General features: G+C 41.1%; 1 non-coding gene across 1 annotated transcript; it reads right to left on the bottom strand.

The window, feature by feature from the left end:
* Positions 1-8,610: 8,610 nt before the first annotated feature.
* LOC112718962 (small nucleolar RNA R71) lies at positions 8,611-8,718 on the bottom strand. The gene has a single exon (XR_003161286.1). It is a non-coding gene; the product is annotated as a small nucleolar RNA R71 (small nucleolar RNA).
* Positions 8,719-9,730: the final 1,012 nt, after the last annotated feature.

Below are 9,730 nucleotides of genomic sequence, written 5' to 3'. Positions count from 1 at the left end.
GACCTCAAGAGCTTAGGAAACTACTTTGTTTTTCTAAATAGAGTTGCTAAAGAAAAGCAACTAAAATATCCAATGTCAAACAAACCACCAGTTACAAAAATTAGAGTTCAAAAAAACCCATAGACCGGGCTATACAAAATACATCAAAGAAAAAGTTCATCAGGGGTCTATGTTCTCCTCAAATAGCATCATCCTGAGTCGGTGGGGGAAGTTTGATCCTTGTATGAATTGTATCTACAGTTCTATCATCCAGATTCAAGATCTGGATATCAGGGTAAGACTCGGGCTGGCTGACCTCGGTAGCTGGAGTGGAAGAAGTCGGGGCAGCAGGAGCTTTGGCTGATGGCACGGGAGACGGATCTACATCTTCATCATCATCTGGGCCATCAGGGACAATCTTTCTATCTTCTACAACATTGTCCAAACTGAAGAGAATCAGGTCGAGCTCGAGCATGAGAACTCAAACCTGAGCCTTCAATTTTTCATAGGCAGTGGTCACACTGCCCACGAGATGGCCCTGGAGCTCAGCATAGTCAGATTCAGAAGACTCCAATCTCTCTCTAAGCTCCACCATCTCACCATAAGTCCAGATATAGCCATCCTTTTGCTTCTGAGCAATCTCCTCAGCCAGATTAGTAGAAGCCACCGCAGCAGTAGCTCGAGTATTCTCACCTTCCAATTCTTGCTCCAGCTTGGCCACCTTTTTCTCAAGCTCCTTCTTCAACCCTTTAATCCTATCATATTCCGACTTAGCATCCTCCATGAAAGCCTTTGTTGCATGGATCGGAAGATCCTAAGCAGTCCGAAACAAGGCCATTCCCATATTCACTATCTTAATGCTATTTTGGGTGATAAAATCCAAATGACGAAGAATGGAAACATCATCCGTAGGCACGACAGCATAAGTAGCAATTTGATGATCAACAAACCCCACGTCATCAAGGTCGGGGGCTCACCAGCCTTTTATTTTTTTGGCATAGCGCCAGCAGTAGGAGAAGCGGTAGCAACAGAAGTCTAAGGAGGATCAACTAAATGAACCTGAGGAGTAGGGATCACCCTCCTCAACCCAGAAGCGCCCAAGGACAGCTTCTTAGGAGGAAGCTGAGAGGATCCCTCCCCAGCAGCCTTGGCCGAGACGTTCTGGGTAGTCGTAGCCTTCCTCGCCTTCTTAAAGGCCTTCATATAATCATTGTTTTTAACCATCTCTGAAAAAGCACAGCAAAACACCAAGTTACAAAAACTGGAAGAAAAGAAAAAAAAGTAAAAAGCAAAGAAAAAAGAAGTCGACCACTACTCAGCTCAGCTCAGAGTAGGGAGGGGTCCCCTAAGAATCTCTTTGTGTCGAGATGAGGGGATTGCCCCCAAATCTCCTCCAACACACTTACAAAAGCCTGCTCAACATCATCAAGCATATCCCACGAATATCTAGACACCACAACATTTTTTTGCCAGCATAAGGGGAAGGCAGTTTCATTATTCGACTCTAAGAAAAATGGTCGAGCTCCCTCAACAGCTCAGACCCTAAAAAGGTAGTTCTTAAAATCCCTAAAGGACTCGTCATACATGGAAAAAACTTTCTTTCCTTTGGCAAACCAGAAAGATATCCAAGAAGCTTTTTTTGGATGTTCTAGGTTCGGCCAAAACAAAGAGGTAAAGAAAGAGGGTTTGAGAAGGCTTGACATCCAACTCTTGGCACAGCAGTTGAAAAAACTTAATAAACCCAAGGAGTTCGGATGGAGCTGGGATGGAGCTACATTACATGACCACAGCAAGTCGGTCTCAAAAGAGGTAAAAGGATGGGTGATGTTCAGTTGGCTAAAAAAGTAATCATAGGCATAAAAGAAAGGGGCGTTCCCCTTGGGTTAGAGAAGGAAAGTAAACCCTATCATCGGAGTCAAGCGCTACCAGCTCATAGTTCTTCTCCTGATCCCTACTACTACAAATTTGGTGATGTTTTCTAAGCTCCACACAATACTAAGAATTTACCATAGAAACACACATCAACACGAGGGAGTCTAGCCAGTCCGACATGCCCTCGGGAACTTTGGAAGAGGTCTCAACAATATTTTTTCAAGAAGAGATGGGTCAACTAGTCCTACAGTAAGTGGTGGACGAAATTGTGATCACATCAATATAGTATTAATATATTTATTGTAGAATTGTGGAACTTAGGATTTTTGGTACGAGTGGGCACAATTCCGTTCAACTAACCAGCAAGTGTACTGGGTCGTCCAAGTAATACCTTACGTGAGTAAGGGTCGAATCCACAGAGATTATTGGTTTGAAGCAATCAATATTTATTTTATTGATCTTAGTCAGGATGTTAATAGGATTATTTGGATTAAAAGTGAAATTATTGGAATTGATAAAAGAGGGAACAATGTTACTTTGATTTGCAGCACTAGGAAATATGTTGGAGTTTTGGAGATGCTTTGTCCTCTGATTTCAACTCTTCCTTGAGATCTTCTTCTCACACGCAGGTTCCTTCCATGGCAAGCTCTATGTAGGGTGTCACCGTTGTCAATGGCTACTTCCCATCCTCGCAGTGAAAACTATGCACGCACTCTGTCACAGTACGGCTAATCACCGGTTGGTTCCCGCTCCTACTGGAATAGAATCACTCTTTTGCGTCTGTCACTAACGCCCAGCAGGTTAAATTTTGAAGCACGTCACAGTCATTCAATCCCGGAATCCTACTCGGAATACCACAGACAAGGTTTAGACTTTCCGGATTCTCATGAATGCTGCCATCAATCCGGCTTATACCACGAAGATTCTGTTGGGGAATCTAAGAGATATTCATTCAATCTGATGTAGAACGGAGGTGGTTGTCAGGCACACGTTCATGGGTTGAGGAAGGTGATGAGTGTCACGGATCATCACCTTCTCCACAGTTAAGCGCAAATAAACATCTTAGATAAGAACAAGCGTGTTTGAATGGAAAACAAAGGAATTGTATTAAATCATCGAGACGCTGCAGAGCTCCTCACCCCCAACAATGGAGTTTAGAGACTCATGCCGTCACAAAGTATGTAATTCAGATCTGAAAATGTCGTGAGGTACAAGATAAGTCTGTAAAAGTTGTTTAAATAGTAAACTAGTACCCTAGGTTTACAGAAAATGAATAAACTAAGATAATTGGTGCAGAAATCCACTTCTGGGGCCCACTTGGTGTGTGCTGGGGCTGAGACTAAAGCTTTTCACGTGTGGAGGCCTTTCTTGGCGTCAAACTTCAGGTTGTGACGTGTTTTGGGCGTTCAACTCCGGATAATGACGTTTTTCTGGCGTTTAACTCCAGACAGCAGCATGAACTTGGCGTTTAACGCCAAGTTACGTCGTTTATCCTCGCTCAAAGTATGGACTATTATATATTGCTGGAAAGCCCTGGATGTGTACTTTCCAACGCCGTTGAGAGCGCGCCAATTGGACTCCTGTAGCTCCAGAAAATCCATTTCGAGTGCAGGGAGGTCAGGATCCAACAGCATCAGCAGTCCTTTTTCAGCCTAAGTCAGATTTTTGCTCAGCTCCCTCAATTTCAGTCAGAAAATACCTGAAATCACAGAAAAACACACAAACTCCTAGTAAAGTCCAAAAATATGATTTTTGCCTAAAAACTAATATTATTTTACTAAAAACTAACTGAAACATGCTAAAATCTACATGAAATTACCCCCAAAAAGCGTATAAAATATCCGCTCATCAGTAAGAAAAAGAAAAAATGGGTTACTAACTGTTCTGAGGGTTACCTGAAACTAGAGGTCGATCTCGGACGAGATCTTCTATGCTGGTCGGAGCTGCGGAGTCCCATCTGATGAGGGTGGTCGGAGTCGCTGTGTCCGACTCGTTGGACTTGGTGATGATGCTGATCCTTCGTCCCCAGAGGGTGGGGGTACCTGCAAGGGACTCCGATGCTTAAGTTAGCAAGGGTATTAAGCAGGTATTGAGTAGAATCAGAGTATGAGTTATACCTGGGTGCTCTAGTGTATTTATAATGGCGTAGGGTGACCTTCTAAGATAAGTTAGTTATCTTATCTTATCTTTATCTTATCTTCAAGTGAGGTCATCTTTATCTTCAAGGGAACCGCTCTTCTCTCTGTAGGCTTAGGCTGCCGTAGGATTTGGGGCATGTTCCTCTATTTGGGCCCTTTTTTGGGCTTTCCTGGTGACTTGGCCTTGCTCTTTGGAAAGAGGTCGGGTTGTCTTGACCTGAAGAGGTCGGTCGCTTTGTCTGTCGAACATTCTGGATCGGACAACTCGACCCAGGGTATGAACAGTGCCCCTGCTCGAGCTGGGTCTTTATCTGGAGGTCGAGTCTTGGACTTCAAGCCTGCTCGGGTAAAGCTGAACTCGAGCATTTTGTCGCTTTATCTTTGTAGAGCTCCTTTTCAAATGCGGAATGTTTCTGCTTCTTTAAAAGTGCACGCTTTGGCATTTAGCGCTCTTGCTTTGGAAACGTGCGAGGGTTTAACACCCTCATTAATGGGCTTTTAACGCTCTGCATTCTCTGGGTCTCTTTGTTTTTAAACTTGGGTTTTGAAAAATGGTTTCTCTTCTTCGTAACCTTCTTTCTCTCGTTTCTATTTTCCTTTGTGATTTTCTCATTTCCTTCTGTTACGTTTGCTTGGCGATCTGGGTGCTCTTCTTGCCTTTGGCGACTACTCTTGGTCTCTTTGTCTTTGCTCTCTGCGCGTGATGAGCGGATAATTTGTATGCTTTTTGGCATTGTTTTTAGTATGTTTTTGATATGATATAGTTAGTTTTTAGTATATTTTTATTAGTTTTTAGTTAAAATTCACTTTTCTGGACTTTACTATGAGTTTGTGTATTTTTCTGTGATTTCAGGTATTTTCTGGCTGAAATTGAGGGACCTGAGCAAAAATCTGACTTAGAGACTGAAAAGGACTGCAGATGCTGTTGGATTCTGACCTCCCTGCACTCGAAGCGGATTTTCTGGAGCTACAGAAGCCCAATTGGCGCGCTCTCAACGGCGTTGGAAAGTAGACATCCTGGGCTTTCCAGCAATATATGATAGTCCATACTTTGCCCAAGATTTGATGGCCCAAACCGGCGTTCAAAGTCACCCTCAAGAATCCCAGCGTTAAACGCTGGAACTGGCACCCAAATGGGAGTTAAACGCCCAAACTGGCACTAAAGCTGGCGTTTAACTCCAAGAGGAGTCTCTGCACGAAATTTGCTTCATTTCTCAGCCCAAGCACACACCAAGTGGGCCCGGAAGTGGATTTTTATGTCATTTACTCAATTCTGTACACCTTAGGCTACTAATTTCTTATAAGTAGGACCTTTTACTATTGTATTCAGATATGAGGGTAGCCATCTTCATTTTATGCTATCTTAGATCATTGGGAGGCTGGCCATTCGGCCATGCCTAGACCTTATGCTTATGTATTTTCAACGGTGGAGTTTCTACACACCATAGATTAAGGTGTGGAGCTCTGCTGTACCTTGAGTATTAATGCAATTACTATTGTTCTTCCATTCAATTCCGCTTGTTCTTGTTCTAAGATATCACTTGTTCTTCAACTTGATGAATGTGATGATCCGTGACACTCATCATCATTCTCACCCATGAACAAGGTGACTGACAACCACTTTTGTTCTACAAGCAATCAAGGCTCCAGTGAATATCTCTTGGGTTCTTTAACCGGAATCTTCGTGGTATAGGCGAGAACTGATGGCAGCATTCAAGAGAATCCGGAAGGTCTAACCTTGTCTGTGGTATTCTGAGTAGGATTCAATGATTGAATGACTGTGACGTGCTTCAAACTCCTGAAGGCGGGGCGTTAGTGACAGACGCAAACGAATCACTGGATTCTATTCCGGCCTGATTGAGAACCGACAGATGAATTCCGCTATGCTGTGACAGAGCATATGCAATCGCTTTCACTGAGAGGATGGGAGGTAGCCACTGACAACGGTGAAACCCTTGCTTAAGCTTGCCATGGAAAGGAGTAAGAAGGATTGGATGAAGACAGTAGGAAAGCAGAGAGACGGAAGGGAAGGCATCTTCATGCGCTTATCTAAAGTTCCTACCACTGAATTACATAAGTATCTCTATCTTTACCTTTGTGTTATTTTCGTTCATCACCATATACATTTGAGTTTGCCTGACTAAGATTTACAAGATGACCATAGCTTGCTTCAATACTAACAATCTCCGTGGGATCGACCCTTACTCGCGTAAGGTTTATTACTTGGACGACCCAATGCACTTGCTGGTTAGTTGTGCGAAGTTGTGTAATGCCATGGTATTGAACTACCAAGTTTTTGGGGTTCATGACCGGGGATTATGAGAGTTGTGAAAAAGTATTGTTCACAATTTCGCGCACCAAGTTTTTGGCGCCGTTGCCGGGGAATGTTCAAGTTTTGAGCAAGCTTTTGGTAACATCAGTGCCAAGATCCGGCAACAACACCAAGTTTTTGGCGTTATTTCCAGGGATTGTTCAAGTTTGGACAACTGACGGTTCATCTTGTTGCTTAGATTAGGTATTTATTTTTTTTCGAAATTCTTGAAGATGAGTTCTAGAGTTTCATGATGATTTGTTGAAGTCTGGCTGGCTGAGAAGCCATGTCTAATCTCATTGGACCGAGTCTTCAACTTATCATCACAAGAGCTTGTTGATTTTCATCAATCTTGCTTTTGGAGCAGTGATCTGCTAAGGCTTGGCTGGCCTCTGGCCATGTCTAGTGTTTTGGACCGAAGCTTTCTCTGAAAGCTTGGCTGGCTGTGAAGCCATGTCTAATTCCTGGACCGGAGTCTTAGACTAGCATTGCACTGATTCCTGGAATTCTCATTGAGAATTTTGATATATTTTCCACTTAATTTTCGAAAAAACACAAAAAAATCAGAAAAATCATAAAATCCAAAAATTTCTTGTTTGAGTTTAGTGTCTCATCTCAAGTTTGGTGTCAATTGCATGCATTCATTCATATGTATTAAGGATTTTTCAAGTAATTCTTGATAATTTTCGTGCTCTGATCTTTGAATTCTATTGACTTGAGTGTTTTGTGTGTCTCATATGCATTTTCATTTTGTTAGTGTCAGTAGTATACAAACTGCTAAGTTTGGTGTCTTGCATGCATTGTTATTTGATTCTTGTTGCATTTTGATTTTTCCTTATTATTAAAAATCCAAAAAATATTTTTAATTTATGTCTTTTCAAGTCAATAATACAGAGAATTGAAGATTCAGAACATACAGCAGAGGAATTGCACAGAAAAAGCTGGGCGTTCAAAACGCCCAGTGAAGAAGGACAGACTGGCGTTTAAACGCCAGCCAGGATACCTGGTTGGGCGTTTAACGCCCAAAAGGGTAGCATTTTGGGCGTTAAACGCCAGAATGTGCACCATTCTGGGCGTTTAACGCCAGGATGGCTAGAAGGGAAGATTTTGTTTTCAATTCAAATTTTTTTCTAAGTTTTCAAAATCTTTTCAAAATCAAATCTTTTTCAATTCAATTTTTCAATCAAATCTTTTTCAAAACCAATTTCTTTCCATTTTTAAAGATACTTACTATCAATTAATGATTTGATTCAACATTTCAAGTATGTTACCTTTTCTGTTGAGAAAGGTTTAATGTTTGAATCATATCTTTTCTTGTTAGTCAAGTCTTTAATTTTCAAATCAAATCTTTTTAAAATGTTTTTCAAATCATATCTTCCCAATCACATCTTTTTAAAACTAATCATATCTTCTTAACAATATCTTTTTCAAAATAGTTTTCAATCAAATCTTTTTGATTTCTAATTTCAAAACCTTTTTCAAAAATCAATTGACTTCTTTTCCCTTTTCATTTTCGAAAATTAAGTAATGTTTTTCAAAAATGTTTTCAAATTTCCTACTTAATTTTCGAAAATCACTTCCCTCCTTCTCACATCCTTCTATTTATGGACTAACACTATCCCTTAATGCAAAATTCGAACTCCACTTTCTCTGATAAGTTCGAATTTGCTACTCCTGTCTTCTACTCTTCTTTTCCTCTGACACCTAAAGGAATCTCTATACTGTGACATAGAGGATTCCACATTTTCTTGTTCTCTTCTCTTTCTTATGAGCAGGAGCAAAGACAAAGGCATTCTTGTTGAGGCTGATCCTGAACCTGAAAGGACCTTGAAGAGAAATCTAAGAGAAGCCAAAGCACAACTCTCTTTAGAGGACCTGACCGAATTCTTCAAGGGAGAAGAACACATGGCAGCCGAAAACAACAACAATGCCAACAATGCAAGGAAGGTGCTGGGTGACTTTACTGCACCTACTCCCGACTTCTATGGGAGAAGCATCTCTATCCCTGCCATTGGAGCAAACAACTTTGAGCTTAAGCCTCAATTAGTTTCTCTAATGCAACAGAACTGCAAGTTCCATGGACTTCCATTGGAAGATCCTCATCAGTCTTTAGCTGAGTTCTTGCAAATCTGTGACACTGTCAAGACTAATGGGGTTGACCCTGAGGTCTACAAACTTATGCTATTCCCTTTTGCTGTAAGAGACAGAGCTAGAACATGGTTGGATTCTCAACCTAAAGAAAGCCTGGACTCTTGGGAAAAGCTAGTCAATGCCTTCCTGGCAAAGTTCTTTCCACCTCAAAAATTGAGTAAGCTTAGAGTGGAAGTCCAAACCTTCAGACAGAAGGAAGGAGAATCCCTCTATGAAGCTTGGGAAAGATACAAACAATTGATCAGAAAGTGTCCCACTGATATGCTTTCTGAATGGAGCATCATAGGTATTTTCTATGATGGTCTCTCTGAACTGTCCAAGATGTCTTTGGATAGCTCTTCTGGAGGATCTCTTCATCTGAAGAAGACGCCTATTGAAGCTCAAGAACTGATTGAAATGGTTGCAAATAACCAATTCATGTACACTTCTGAAAGAAATCCTGTGAACAATGGGACTAGTCAGAAGAAAGGAGTTCTTGAGATTGATACTCTGAATGCCATATTGGCTCAAAACAAAATATTGACTCAACAAGTCAATATGATTTCTCAAAGTCTGTCTGGAATGCAAAATGCACCAAGCAGTACTAAGGAAGCTTCATCTGAGGAAGAAGCTTATGATCCTGAGAACCCTTCAATGGAAGAGGTGAATTACATGGGAGAACCCTATGGAAACACCTATAATCCTTCATGGAGGAATCATCCAAACCTTTCATGGAAGGATCAACAGAGACCTCAACAAGGTTTCAATAACAATAATGGTGGAAGAAACAGGTTTAGCAATAGCAAGCCTTTTCCATCATCTTCTCAGCAACAGACAGAGAGTTCTAAGCAGAATACCTCTGACTTAGCAACTATGGTCTCTGATCTAATCAAAACCACTCAAAGTTTCATGACTGAAACTAGGTCCTCCATTAGGAATTTGGAAGGACAAGTGGGACAGCTGAGCAAGAAAATTACTGAACTCCCTCCAAGTACTCTCCCAAGCAATACTGAAGAAAATCCAAAAGGAGAGTGCTGATGACATGTCATCATATACCCATTTTCTATGCTTTTTCATACAAGAAATTGATGATTTGTGCTTAAATATTGAATGCTTTTTGTACTTAAATGATATATTTTCTTGATATTTTAATTTTATAAATCTTGTAGGAAATAAGAAGAAAAAGAAGCAAAGAAGCACAAAAAAAGGAGAAAAAAAGAGCTTTGGGGTACACTTTGAAGTTGGGGTACACTTTGGAGCCTTAGGCCACGCTTTTAAAAGCGTGGCCCATGACCAAATC

This window comes from Arachis hypogaea, chromosome 10 (assembly GCF_003086295.3).
Source record: "Arachis hypogaea cultivar Tifrunner chromosome 10, arahy.Tifrunner.gnm2.J5K5, whole genome shotgun sequence".
Lineage (NCBI taxonomy): Eukaryota > Viridiplantae > Streptophyta > Magnoliopsida > Fabales > Fabaceae > Arachis > Arachis hypogaea.
The sequence above is the reverse complement of the archived record's forward strand: the minus strand, read 5'-3'. Positions and strand labels throughout refer to the sequence as shown.